This window comes from Hyla sarda, chromosome 5, assembly GCF_029499605.1.
Source record: "Hyla sarda isolate aHylSar1 chromosome 5, aHylSar1.hap1, whole genome shotgun sequence".
NCBI lineage: Eukaryota > Metazoa > Chordata > Amphibia > Anura > Hylidae > Hyla > Hyla sarda.
In genome coordinates this window covers 99,237,969-99,250,838 of record NC_079193.1, presented here as the reverse complement: position 1 = coordinate 99,250,838, position 12,870 = coordinate 99,237,969, and the positions used below count along the sequence as shown (strand labels likewise).

Below are 12,870 nucleotides of genomic sequence, written 5' to 3'. Positions count from 1 at the left end.
CTTATGAACCAGATATGAATGAATCATCTAAGGACAAGAATCAATATTAAGTTAATTTAATTCATGAAAAACTAAAGCATAAAAGCATTTTAAAATCAGTCAAACGTGGATGGAAGAGGCCAAACTGACATTGTACAAATTATATTGAGTTATGAGTATAAAATGCATACAGTGCATGAAATGATATTATATAACAATGGGAATGAAATTCATATAATATAAACTTGAGGTGCAAATTAGTGTCCCAGACACTATTTATATGCTGGACAAAGCCTAAATGCTAAATTATGTCCAAACAAAGAGTGCATTACACATACCCAAAGTAAAGTGGTCTCACACCTTATTTCACACCTTAAAGTGTACCTGTCATCAATAAAATTGCTTTTTATATAATGTAGATAATACCATTATATGTATATTTGTAATATACATTGATTAAAAATTGTGTATATTTTTGGGTGAAAAAATGCTGTAGCTGCAGCTATTGTCTATGTGTCTCAATGATGAGTCCAAAAACAGGAAGTGAGGGTAGGACAAGCAGGGATGTGTGCAGACTCCTGGCTTGTCAATCATTCTGATGTATGAGCCAGGAGCATGTTATAGAGCCTTGTCCACCCTCACTTCCTGTATTTGGACTCATCATAGAGACACACAGACAATAGCTGCAGGGAGAAAAATATACACATTTTTTAACCAATGTATATTAAAAATATATATAATGGTATTTTCTATATTATATGAAAAGTTTTTGTTGAAGGTACACTTTAAAGGGGTACTCCGCCCCCAGGTGTCAGGCTACTGCTGTTTTTATATTCTTTATTGTCACCGCTGCTTAAAGACAGCAGTGGCTTCTGGGAAGTGATGTAACACTCCTGGCTCCTGTCAGCCCCACTGTTCTCCCGCTCTCCGCGCATAGCTGCGGTCTCAGAATATTTCAGCCATCAGGCTCAGCTCGGCACAGAGAGCAGGAGAACAAGATCTCCTCACTGCAGACAGAAGGAGCGCTCCACAGACCTGCTCCCTCTTGCCTGCACCACACATCTCCTGACCAGTCCACCACTCACACAGCAACTCCACCCCCCCCCCCCTCCGGACATCTCCCCATCGCTGCCTCCTTTGACTGTTAGCATTAACAAAACTACAACTCCCAGCATACCCTGAAAGTGAGGAGATGCTGGGGGTTGTAGTTTTGCAACAGCTGGGGAGACATAGGTTTATGGATTGCTGTATCCTAACAAAGCAGTCCCCAACCTGTGGCATGCTAGCGTTAGCAAAACTACATCTCCCAGCATGCCTGACAGTGAAGACATGCTGGGGATTGTAGTTTTGAAACAACTGGGGAGTCCGGTGCTGTGCGCAAATTTACTCGCTGCAGCGTACATTTATGGCGCGTGTCCCTAAGGTGTTAAAAAACAAAATGCATGATGTTTCCCCTTTATTTGCAGGTAAATAAAAAAAGATTTTTAAAATATATAAGACTCCTTCACCCCCCCCCCCATAAAAATAAAAATGATCACCTTCTTGCATATATTTTAAAAAATATATATAATTAAAGAAAAAAACACTACACATCTAGTATTGCCACATGCGTAATTGTCCAAGCTTTGAAAATATAATTATTATTATCCCACGCAGTGAATGGAGTAAACTTAAAGGAGATCTGCAGCTGCATATAACTGATCCCTTATCCTGCGGAAAAGTGTTTGATCACGGGGGGGGGGGGGGGGGTCCGACCGCTGGGAACCCCCACAATCTCCTGTACGGGCCGCGGCTCTGATGCGGCTCTCCCCGTGCAAGAGGCATGTCGGGCGCAGCATAAACCGGCCCCCTGACACACCCCCTCCATGTAGCTCTATGGGAGAGGCAGGGATGTAGCGTTCGTGCATCCCCGCCTCTCCCATAGAGCTGAATAGAGGGGGCAGGTTTGTCGACCTCAGTGAGATTGATGACACACCACCACTAGCCACGCAGGTCCAGTCGACCCCCCCCCCCCCCCCGATATCGAACACGTAACCCTATCCTGCCAAAATTGATGATTTATGATCACATCCCAGAAAAAATGGAATAAAAAGTGATCAAAAAGCCAGAACTGCACAATAGTGCATTGAAAATTACAACTCATGATGCAAATAATAAATCCTAACACAGCTCAAAACACAAGTAATCCAAGTTTGGTATCATTGCAATCATACTGACCCATAGAATAAAGTTGGCATGTTAGTTTTACTGTCAGAAAAAAAAAAAAATTCCCTACATATAGTCTTTTTCTGGCTTCGTAATGCATTAGATAATAAAATAAAGTGTGTAAATTAAAAGTACAACTTGCCCCACAATAAGCCCTCTAACAATGCACAATCTCGCAATTTTCCCCTTCCGTCTCCACCACAGCACCCATGAGATTAACTCCTCCTCCTAATTGGGACAGGAAAAAACACTGAGAGGTTAAATTCCCCACCCCTCCCTCTCCCCACCAGTGTTTTTTCTTGTGCCTGTCAGGGAAGGAGCTGACAGGTGCGGGGTCCTAGTCTCTTGCACAGAAAAAGAGAATGTCCTTACCGGGGCCTTGTAGACTCAGGGTGCTGACGTAGCACACCCCCGTCACCTTTCTCTCCCAACAGTCTGGTCTGCTCTGCAGGTCCGCTTCGGGAGCATGGAGGATGCGGAGAATGGAAGCGCTGCTCAGAGTGCTGCACGGGGAGCTGTCCGGGCATTACACGGAGCTTCTGGCAGTGTTCTAGCGGCGGTCCCAGCTTCCTTCATCGCAGCCTGGCTTCACTGCCACGTGTGAGCGCTTCCCGGTTATATAACTTCCGGCGAGGAGATTACAGCGTTCTCCTTCCGGTCGGAATGCTGGCGTCTCACGTCACTTCCGGTTGCTTTTGGGCGGCAAATTGGAATCTGGAGACAGGCATTTTCCTGTAAAGAGCCCCTGTCCCAGATGGTAGCTGCTCTGCCTGATTTTAGTGTTGGATTTTCCCAGGCTGCATCATGAGCTCACCTGTAAAGATTCCAGATTCTCAAGTGGTCCCTGGATCTGTGAGTACTGAGGGCCTATGGGTTTGCCTTGGCCTATCTTCATTTGCTTGGTGTTTTATCCTTCTCTTCCTTGTATTTTCAGGGAGACAAGGATTCTGCAGGTCCTTTGGTTAGACCGAAACAAAAATCTAAATCTAAAACATGTATAATGTGGTACGAAGAGTTACCCGAATCTGCTTCTAAACCTTTGCGGAAAGCATGTATTGCATCGGTGGTTAAGGATGATTCTCTCACCCTTATGCAAGAAATTAAAACCATGATTCATTCGGAGATACACTCAGCTTTAGCTTCATTTACCCCACCTGCTACCCCTGTGGCATCTAATACTACTGTTAATGCCTCAACTGTAAAGAAAAAGACCAAGACCAGGGCTCAAGTCCTGCAGGAATGTGTGGGAACTGAGTTCCTGCACTTTTTTTACAGCAAGAACACAGTTCCCATTAGCAGTCCTGCAAGACTAGTCCTTGAGTGGAAATCTTGGATGAGTTCCCTCACTTTTTTTTTCAGGACCTGACCCCTGACTAAGACGGTATCTTTTTCAAATTCTGAAGAAAATGTATCTCCAGAATTGGAAGAAGGGGAGTATGTAGAAAAACCTCATGAAAAGGAAGATTCTTCTCTGAAAATGTTTTTATTTAATTCTGATAAAATCTTCCTTAAATCTAGAAGAAGTTAAAGAGACTAAATCTATCCAGGATGAGCTTTTTAGAATCCTTGTAGACAGGAAGTCTTGTACTTTCCCTGTTCATGCTAATTTTCATAAAATTATTAAGGATGAATGGGCAAAACCAGAAAAGAATGCTTATATTCCTAAAGGTCTTAAAAGGCGTTACCCCTTTAATGACTCAGACTCTAGCACTTGGGATACGATACCGTTAGTTGACGTCCCGGTTGCTAAAGTAGCAAAACGTACCTCTCTGCCTTTTGAGCATGCTACACAACTAAAAGATCCGATGGATAGAAAGGCAGAGAGTTTGTTTAAAAAGACCTGGGAGGCTGCTTCATCTTTGTTAAGACCCAGTATAGCCTCTACTTGTGTGGCCAGAACTCTAGGAGTCTGGTTAGATTAACTGAAATTCCATCTTCAGTCTTACACCCCTATACACCCCATACAGGAAGGGGGGTAGGGGAATAAATCTCTTTACTAACTCCGGTCAGTCCTCTTCCAACCCTAAACAATGACGCCAGGCCAGTAGGGGCAAGGCTTTCTCATTTTGTCCCAGTATGGGAGTCCTTGATTCTCAATCCCTGGATAGTAGAGATAATATCTCAGGGCCTCCGGATTGAGTTGTCATCACCTCCCACTCAAAGGTATGTTGTTACTCAACAGAGTTTAAAAAAAACAGAAATTTGTTCTCAAGGGTGTTCAGGACCTTCTCAGCCTGGGTGCTATCAAGAAGGTTTCTCTCCTTCACAGGGGCCTAGGTCATTACTCTTCTGTGTTTGTAGTTTCCGAACCAAACGGGAAGTTCCGTACAATTATAAATCTGAAACCCTTGAAAAAATTTGTGGTTTACAGGAAATTCAAGATGAAAACTGTAAAATCTGCGGTTCAGTTAAGGGAGGGGGAGGTGATGATGACAATCTATCTACGCGATGCATATTATCACATTCCCATCCATTGAAATTCCCAAAATATTTGAGATTTGCCATCCGATGGTGGTCCAGTGTCCGCCACTTTCAGTTTCTTTGTCTCCCATTTGGCCTGTCTTCTGCTCCTCGAATTTTCGCCAAGGTCTTGGCAGAGGTGGTTGCCCTTCTCAGGAAGGAGTCTATTCTAATTATCCCTTATCTAGACGACATTCTGATAGTGGCAGACTCAGCTCCTCATTTGGAACTTCATTTACAGAGAACTATTCTTGTTCTCCAGAAATTGGATTGAATTCTAAATCTGGGGAAATCAGATTTTATTCCCAGTTAGAGGAAGATATTCCTGGGTACCCTCTTGGATTCGAGGATTCAGACCTCCTTTTTTCCAGATTCCAGGAGGGTACTGCTTCGTGCCCTAATCTCTCGGTTCCTAGCCCTTCACTCTTGTTCAATCAGTACAGCAATGTCCACTCTGGGCCATATGACATTGTGCATTCAATCTGTAGCCTGGGCCCAGTTTCACTCCGGCCTCTACAAAAGTGCACCCTAGCTATTTGGGAAAAATCTCAAAGGACTTTAGACAGAAGAGTGATAATTCCCACTCAAGTAAAATCCCATCTAAAGTGGTGGATGTTAAGAAAAAATGAAAAGGGAGTAAGTTGGTTTCAGACAAACCCGTTACTTATAACGACAGATGCCAGTACATGGGGATGGGGAGCTGACTCAGAGACTCAAGCAGTCCAAGGAAGGTAGGATCCCCAGACAACATGGAAATCTTCAAATATCAGAGAGCTACTGACCATATGGATGACACTCTAAGAGCTGGAGGAAAACTGTAAAAATTGCCACATCCTCATTCATTCGGACAATACGACAGCAGTGGCCTTTATAAGACGTCAGGGAGGCCCAAGACACATGGCCCTTCAGTCAATTTCTCATCAAATATTTTCTTGGGCAGAAAACAAAGTGTTTTCCATCTCAGCAGTTCATCTTAAAGGTGTCTGGAACCTGGAAGCAGACTTCCTGAACAGACACATATTAGTTCCGGGGAATGGTCTCTAGCACCTTGGGCATTCAAAATGATAACGGACAGATGGGGAGTTCCTCAAGTGGACCTTTTTGCACCAGGAGAAATCACAAGGTGGATCTATTCTATTTCCTCAATCCAAAAGACTCTCCACTAGCAGTAGATGCTTTGGCTCAGGATTGGACATTCAGAGTAGGTTATGCATTTCCTCCCCTGCCTGTGATATCTTGTGTCTTTAAAAAGTTTATGAACTTCCATTGCATTCTAATTCTGGTAGCTTCATACTGGCCAAAGAGGAGCTCTATTGAGAACTCTAAGTGTGGAGGAGCCCATCAGGCTTCATCCTCAAAAGGATCTTCTATTCCAGGGACAATCCTTTCACCGTCAGATACAAAGCCTCAGCTTGACAGAATGGAAATTGAAAAGTCCATTCTGCTGAAGGAAGGTTTCTCTGAAAAGGTAGTAAATATGCTTCTATTTAGCCTTAAAGATACAACCTCTATAATCTATGCTGAGACTTGGAAGAAATGTATTTCTTGGTGTGGGGATTTTTTTTCTATTGACACTCCGGTGATTCCTAAAATTCTAAACTTCCATCAGCAGGGATTTGATTTAGGTCGTTCCCCTAGTACCCTCAAAGTACAGGTTTCTGCTCTGAGTGCTCTCTATCATGCATGTAAAATTAGCTGATAACGTGTGGATTTCTAGATTTATTCTAGATCTATTCTAGGCCAAAACTTGTTTTTATATACCAACTGGCTCCGGAAAGTTAAACAGATTTATAAATTACTTCTATTAAAAAATCTTAATCCTTCCAATAGTTATTAGCTTCTGAAGTTGAGTTGTTGTTTTCTGTGTAACTGCTCTCTGATGACTCACGTCCCGGGAGCTGTGCAGCTCCTATGGGGATATTTTCCCATCATTCACAGCTCCCGGGACGTGACCTCATCATTGAGCATTTAGACAGAAAACTTCAGAAGCTAATAACTATTGGAAGGATTAAGATTTTTTAATAGAAGTAATTTACAAATCTGTTTAACTTTCCGGAGCCAGTTGATATATATAAAAAAAAGGTTTTGCCTGGAATACCCCTTTAAATCTCTGTACTCAGTGGACTTTAAATATGGTTCTAGGGGCTCTTCCTCTGGATCCCTTTGAACCTCTGGATTCTGTTTCTATAAATTCCTGACTCTCAAAACTATATTTTTAGTTGCCATCACTACAGCCAGAAGAGTAGGTGAAATTCAGGCCCTTTCTTTCTATGAGCCTTATATCAGAATTTTGGTTGACAAAATAATTTTTAAGCTTGATCCAAATTTTCTACCTACGGTTGTATCTACTTTTCATAGGTCACAGGATATCGTAATTCCATCCTTCTGTTCTAATCCCAAAAAGACCTAGAAAGATCATATAGTCTTCTGGATGTTAGAATAGCTGTTCTCCAATATATTTAAAGAACTAGTCAGTGGAGAAAAGATGATAATCTGTTTGTTCAGTTTGCTGGACCTAATAAAGGCAAAGATTTTATGTGGCCAGAGGTAAATCCCCACCTATTCAATTAAAAGCCCATTCTACTAGAGCAATTTCCTCATCATGGTCAGAGCTGGAGCTGGAGCTTCTATAGAGCAAATTTGTGAAGCTGCTACTTGGAAAAACCTTCATACTTTTTCCAGACATTATAGAGTTAATGTTTTGTCTTCTGAGGATAGGGCATTTGGACGTAAAGTCCCTCCCTAATAAATTCTTTGGTATTTCTCATGAGTGCTGTCTTGGAGACGGAAGGGTAAATGGTGAATTATAGTCACCGATAATTCCTTTTCTGGAAGTCTCCACGACAGCACCCATACATCCCACCCTTTGTTTTGTTTTTTTATTGTGGTGTTCTTATGCACTTTTGTTCTTTCCTTTTGTGTTCTTTGTAAATACACTGGTGTGGAGAGGAAGGGCTGGGGAGTTAATCTCATGGGTGCTGTCGTAGAGACTTCCAGAAAAGGAATTATCAGTGAGTATAATTCACAATTTTCTGGCTTCGTAATACATTATATAATAAAGTGCGTAAATTTAAAGTACAACTTGTCCTACAATAAGTTAAGTCGGAACATCGCTACACAAAAAAGAAAAAAAAAGGACTTTGTAGTGAAAAGGAAAGAACATAAAAAGCAATATGAACTGGGTTTCACAATAATTGTACCGACCCACAGAATAAAGAGAACATAATTTTTACCGCTCAGTGAACGCCATTGAAAGAAAAAAAAAATTCACAATATTTTGGAGTTTTTCCACCAAAACGCTACCTGTAGGATAAAAAATTTACCACTAATATAAAGTTCAAAATGTCAAATAAACCAATCTCAGAATCGCTTCACTCATAAAAAACATTTCAAAGTTATTACCACTTAAAGAGAATTAATTGGTTGTTCAGCTCACAACAAAAATCAGACGAGGTTAACTGTATATATACTTACACCTTAAAAAGTGTAAATAACTATTGTGACGTCTGAAAGTAAGCTGACGTCACATGACAACTCGCTCCACTAACAGAAGACGGCCGCACAGACCGTACTACGCACGCCGCTGCCAGGAACGAAAGGAGTACGAGACTACTGCCAGAGGAGCATTGAGCAGTGCCATAAACGATCTATCTAGATACTATTGCTATATGCACACTTGTATTTAGTGTTCCTCTGTTTGTTAATACAGTCCGGACTAGGAGCTGTGTTCCATCTGTAGTTACAGAGCTGACAGCAGTAATCTGTGCTGGAAATTAGCTGTGATTGTTTTCAGACACTTTTCAGACATGGAGCAGTGGCACCTGTTGCTATTATTGGTGATATTGTAGAGTGGTGTTTGACTTGTTTTAATAATTAGCTTTTTAATATATAGAGCAAAATTTCTCGCTTTTGGCTATTCTTATCTACCGACGACCAGTCGGTTCACATACTGGACATTAGATCACAGGTCCATAATTTTAATCTTAATAATGGTTATATGAATACACACACTAGAGCCATATTTAATTCAGGGTTGATATTGTAAGTCTTGCCACAAGGGCCCTGTGGCTAGACAATTTTTTATGTATTTTTTATGCTATTCTATGGTTAGTTTTCCTTTTAACTAATGAATTAAATAATCTTTTGATTAATTTTTTTTAAGCATGTATTTATCATTTTAAGTAAACAAAACAAAATAAATCAACATCACTTCAGAGAACACCACAAGAGCTCAACATGAGAGACAAACAGAGTCCAGCAGAAATTAATAATCTCAAACAGGAGATAGCACAAGCGGGAACCCCACCCCGGGAACCCCAGCAACCTAGCACATGAGTGTAGCCTATGTAATTCACTGCAGGCAACTCATCTCAGAAGGGACCACCGACTCTCCCAAGATCAACCAAGGCATCCAGACCTAATCAAACTTGTATAGGGTTTTATATAACGTACCGATACTTACCGATTGACTAAGTTAAACCATCTGGATATAGGAGGGGGTGAGGTATCTTTCCAGGCCATAACCACTACTTTACGGGCGCAAAATAAAAAAATTATGAGTAGGTGCCTATGGGAGCCTGACTCCAGACCATTAATTAAGCCCAGTAAACAAACTTCCAGAGAAAAAACTAAAGGAAATTCGAGATGATCCATCAAGAACTAAATTACAGCTCCCCAGAATGGGACTACACAAGGGCAACTCCACACGGCCCCCTCCCGTAAGCTTGCATTGAGGGGCGTAGCGTGACATCACACGGGGGCGGAGGCGTGACATCACACGCCGCCAGCCGTGCGGTCGACTAATCAGACATGGAGCGAACACGCTCCGGGGACTGATTACAAACGGGGTGCCGCGTGCATGATCGCGGGCATCCCCAGCTGTGGGACTCCCGCACATCTTATCCCCAGTTCTTTGGATAGGGGATAAGATGTGTAAGCACCGGAGTACCCCTTTACGTGGTGAAAGAAAAAAATAATTACCAGTCCTCAGTCTGCTACCAGATAAAACTGATGCACAATGGAAACTATTAAAAATAAAATACTATACCAATAGTATAAAATGTTATCAAAAGATGATTATCTGGCATTGAACTTGAATTCTATTGTGTCATCTACTGCTGAGTGGCTGCAGGCCTGGTCCTCTTTGCCTTTGTCTTTGATTACAAACGGGGTGCCGCGTGCAAGATCCCGGACGTCCCCAGCTGCGGAACTCCCGCGATCAGACATCTTATCCCCTATCCTTTGAATAGGGGATAAGATGTGTAAGCATCGGAGTACCCCTTTAAAGGGGCATTCCAGGCAAAACCTTTTTTTATATATATCAACTGGCTCCGGAAAGTTAAACAGATTTGTACAATACTTCTATTAAAAAATCTTAATCCTTCCAATAGTTATTAGCTTCTGAAGTTTTCTGTCTAACTGCTCAATGATGATGTCACGTCCCAGGAGCTGTGCATGATGGGAGAATATCCCCATAGTAACTGCACAGCTCCAGGGACATGAGTCATCAGAGAGCAGTTAGACAGAAAACACCAACTCAACTTCAGAAGCTAATAACTATTGGAAGAATTAAGATTTTTTAACAGAAGTAATTTACAAATCTGTTCAACTTTCCGGAGCCAGTTGATATATAAAAAAAGTTTTGGCCTGGAATACCCCTTTAAAGAGACACAGGTCAGATTTGCCTACACAGTCTCTTCACTGCCTACGACATCACATAATACCACTTGTGTGGCATTCAAAAAAAATCCTTGCTAGATATGTATATGTATTTATGTATGTGTATATATATATATATATATATATATATATATATATACATATACACAGTTTTTTCCAAAATTTCAAATGATAAAATATCCCGTGGATAGGGGATAGCTAGGTAATCAGTGAGGTCTGCCTGATGGGACACCCACCGATCACCAGAATTAAGGAGTAATGTCCCTGATAATGCTTCATACATTCTCTTAGGGGGGGTGTCTGAGGGCGTGGTTAGGGCATGCCTGAGGGTTTGGTTAGGGAGCGTGGCTGGGCTATGGACTTTAGCCTTGGGTCTTTTGGAGACCTAGCAATGCCCCTAGACATCTTATCCCCTATCCAAAGGATTGGAGGGGGCATGGTGTGATGTCACAAGGGGATGTGACATGACGTCACAACCTCGGCCGCCTGAACCCAGAGTTCTGAACATAATGTTCAGAACGCTGGATGCCTGCATGAAGATTGTGGAGGCCCAGCCACTGGGGTCCTTTGGATAGGGGATAAGATGTCTAGGGGCAGAGTAGCCCTTTAAGCTTCATCAGGGGTTACTGTTGTGAAGGCAACATGCACAGATGTAAAAATTGGTTTAGTCCTGATAAAAGATGTTTAAGGAGAGATATGCTCAATTAATATAAATGGACTGTACAAACAATAGGGGGACATTTTTTTTAAAACTCCTCAAAAGACAAGAAAAAAAAAAAAAAAAGTTTAATTTCCAGAAACGACAAGCCTTTTTTTACCATAAGAAATGTGAATTTGTGGGACAGTCTACCTCAGGAACTGGTCACAGCAAACACAATTGAAGGCTTCAAAACAGGTTTAGACACATTCTTAGAACAAAACAACATTTATGCATATTTAGAACTATAGAATCACATCCCCTCCCCATCATCCACCGTACCTCCTCCCTTTATCTATCTCCGCCCCTCCTTGGTTAAACTTGATGGACATGTGTCTTTTATTAACAGCATTAACTATGTAAATATGTAACATGCTTCAGGTGGGGAAAGATAGTTTTTGCCTATACAGTCCCTCAACTTACAATGGCCTCAACATACAACAGTTTCAACAAGTCTTTTCTGGACCATTGTAACTTGAAACTATACTCAACATACAATATTACAGACAGTCCAGATCTTCAAAACATGTAAATGGCTGGAAGAACTGACCAATTAGAATGAGTATTCACTGGTAAAACACCTGTATTGCTGAAGTATATGCACTGAATTCCTGTCTGGTAGCGCCTCCATAAAGTACAGGGAGGTATTACATGTTCTGTACTACTATTAAAGCGCAACTGTCATGAACTCTGGGTGCTATAACCTACACACAGCCTTTGTACTGTGTGCAGATGGTGTGTACAACATTGTTTTTACCTTATTTTTTGCAGGCTTTCATCACCCCCAAAAAATGCTTTTGATCACAGCCACACACAGTCAGATAGGCATGGCGCAAGGTACGCTATTCCCCGCCACCGCCACGCCCACCCCATGTGTCAGTGCTGGGACCGCTGTGTGATTGACACACAGGTCCCAGCGCATGCTCCCCTCAGCTCATCTAACGTGCACGCCGCAGCATGTTATCCAGGCAAGCGCTCACTCCTCCAGTGAATGCTTGCTCCAGCCGCCGTCTGCCTCTTCAGTGCGCCTGTGCAATCATACAGCGGTCCCAGCGCTGACACATGGGGTGGGCGTGGTGGCGGCAGGGCATAGCGTTCCTTGCGCCATGCCTATACGACTGTGTGTGGCTGTGATCAAAAGCATTTTTGAGGGGGATGAAAGCCTGCAAAAATTAGGCAAAAACAATGCTGTACACACCATCTGCATACAGTACAAAGGCAGTGTGTAGGTTATAGCACCCAGAGTTCATGACAGTTATGCTTTAACCAGTGCTGCTCTTTTGGACACCAAGTAAGGGCGGCTCCATTTTACTTTTTAAGGACATTGAAGATTTATCAAAACCTGTCCAGAGGAAAAGTTGTTGAGTTGCCCATAGCAACCAATCAGATCGCTTCTTTCCTTTTTTTTAAATGCCTCTGAAAAATGAAAGAAGTGATCTGATTGGTTGCTATGGGCGACTCAGCAACTTTTTCTCTGGACAGGTTTTGATAAATTTCCCCCATTGCGTGTACTGTACACAACCCTGAAGAAGCTCCTATCCTCTATATAGACAGTGATTACAGCTTACAGCAGCTCTTTCTTACTTTCATATGTAAGGACTTGCTTTATCTATATTAGTTATCTACTTATTTTTGTTTAATCCTCACTTTTTCCTATTTGTATATGACATTTCGGTGGCTTCAGAAACAATTACCAGGTTTCCATAGAGTTATGGTCTCAACATACAATGGTTTCAATTCGAGTAGAAAAACAGACATGGTGCACATCTACAATCTTGTATAATGATATGATTGCTTCTCAGCATAATATCAAAAACTAACAGGTTGTTAGTATACATTTTTGATCAAAA

The 12,870-nt window shown here is 41.9% G+C and overlaps 1 protein-coding gene across 10 annotated transcripts in view; it reads left to right on the top strand.

Annotated features, from left to right (window-relative positions):
- Positions 1 to 12,870, top strand: part of THRB (thyroid hormone receptor beta) — a 485,968-nt gene that overhangs the window by 401,961 nt on the left and 71,137 nt on the right. The window contains exon 1 of one of the 10 annotated variants that reach the window (XM_056519986.1): positions 12,510 to 12,612. The exons of the other annotated variants lie outside the window; for them this stretch is intronic. The gene's annotated coding sequence lies outside the window, so the exon portion shown is untranslated. Of the gene's footprint in view, positions 1 to 12,509; positions 12,613 to 12,870 lie in introns of those variants that run through there. 10 annotated transcript variants of the gene reach the window in all.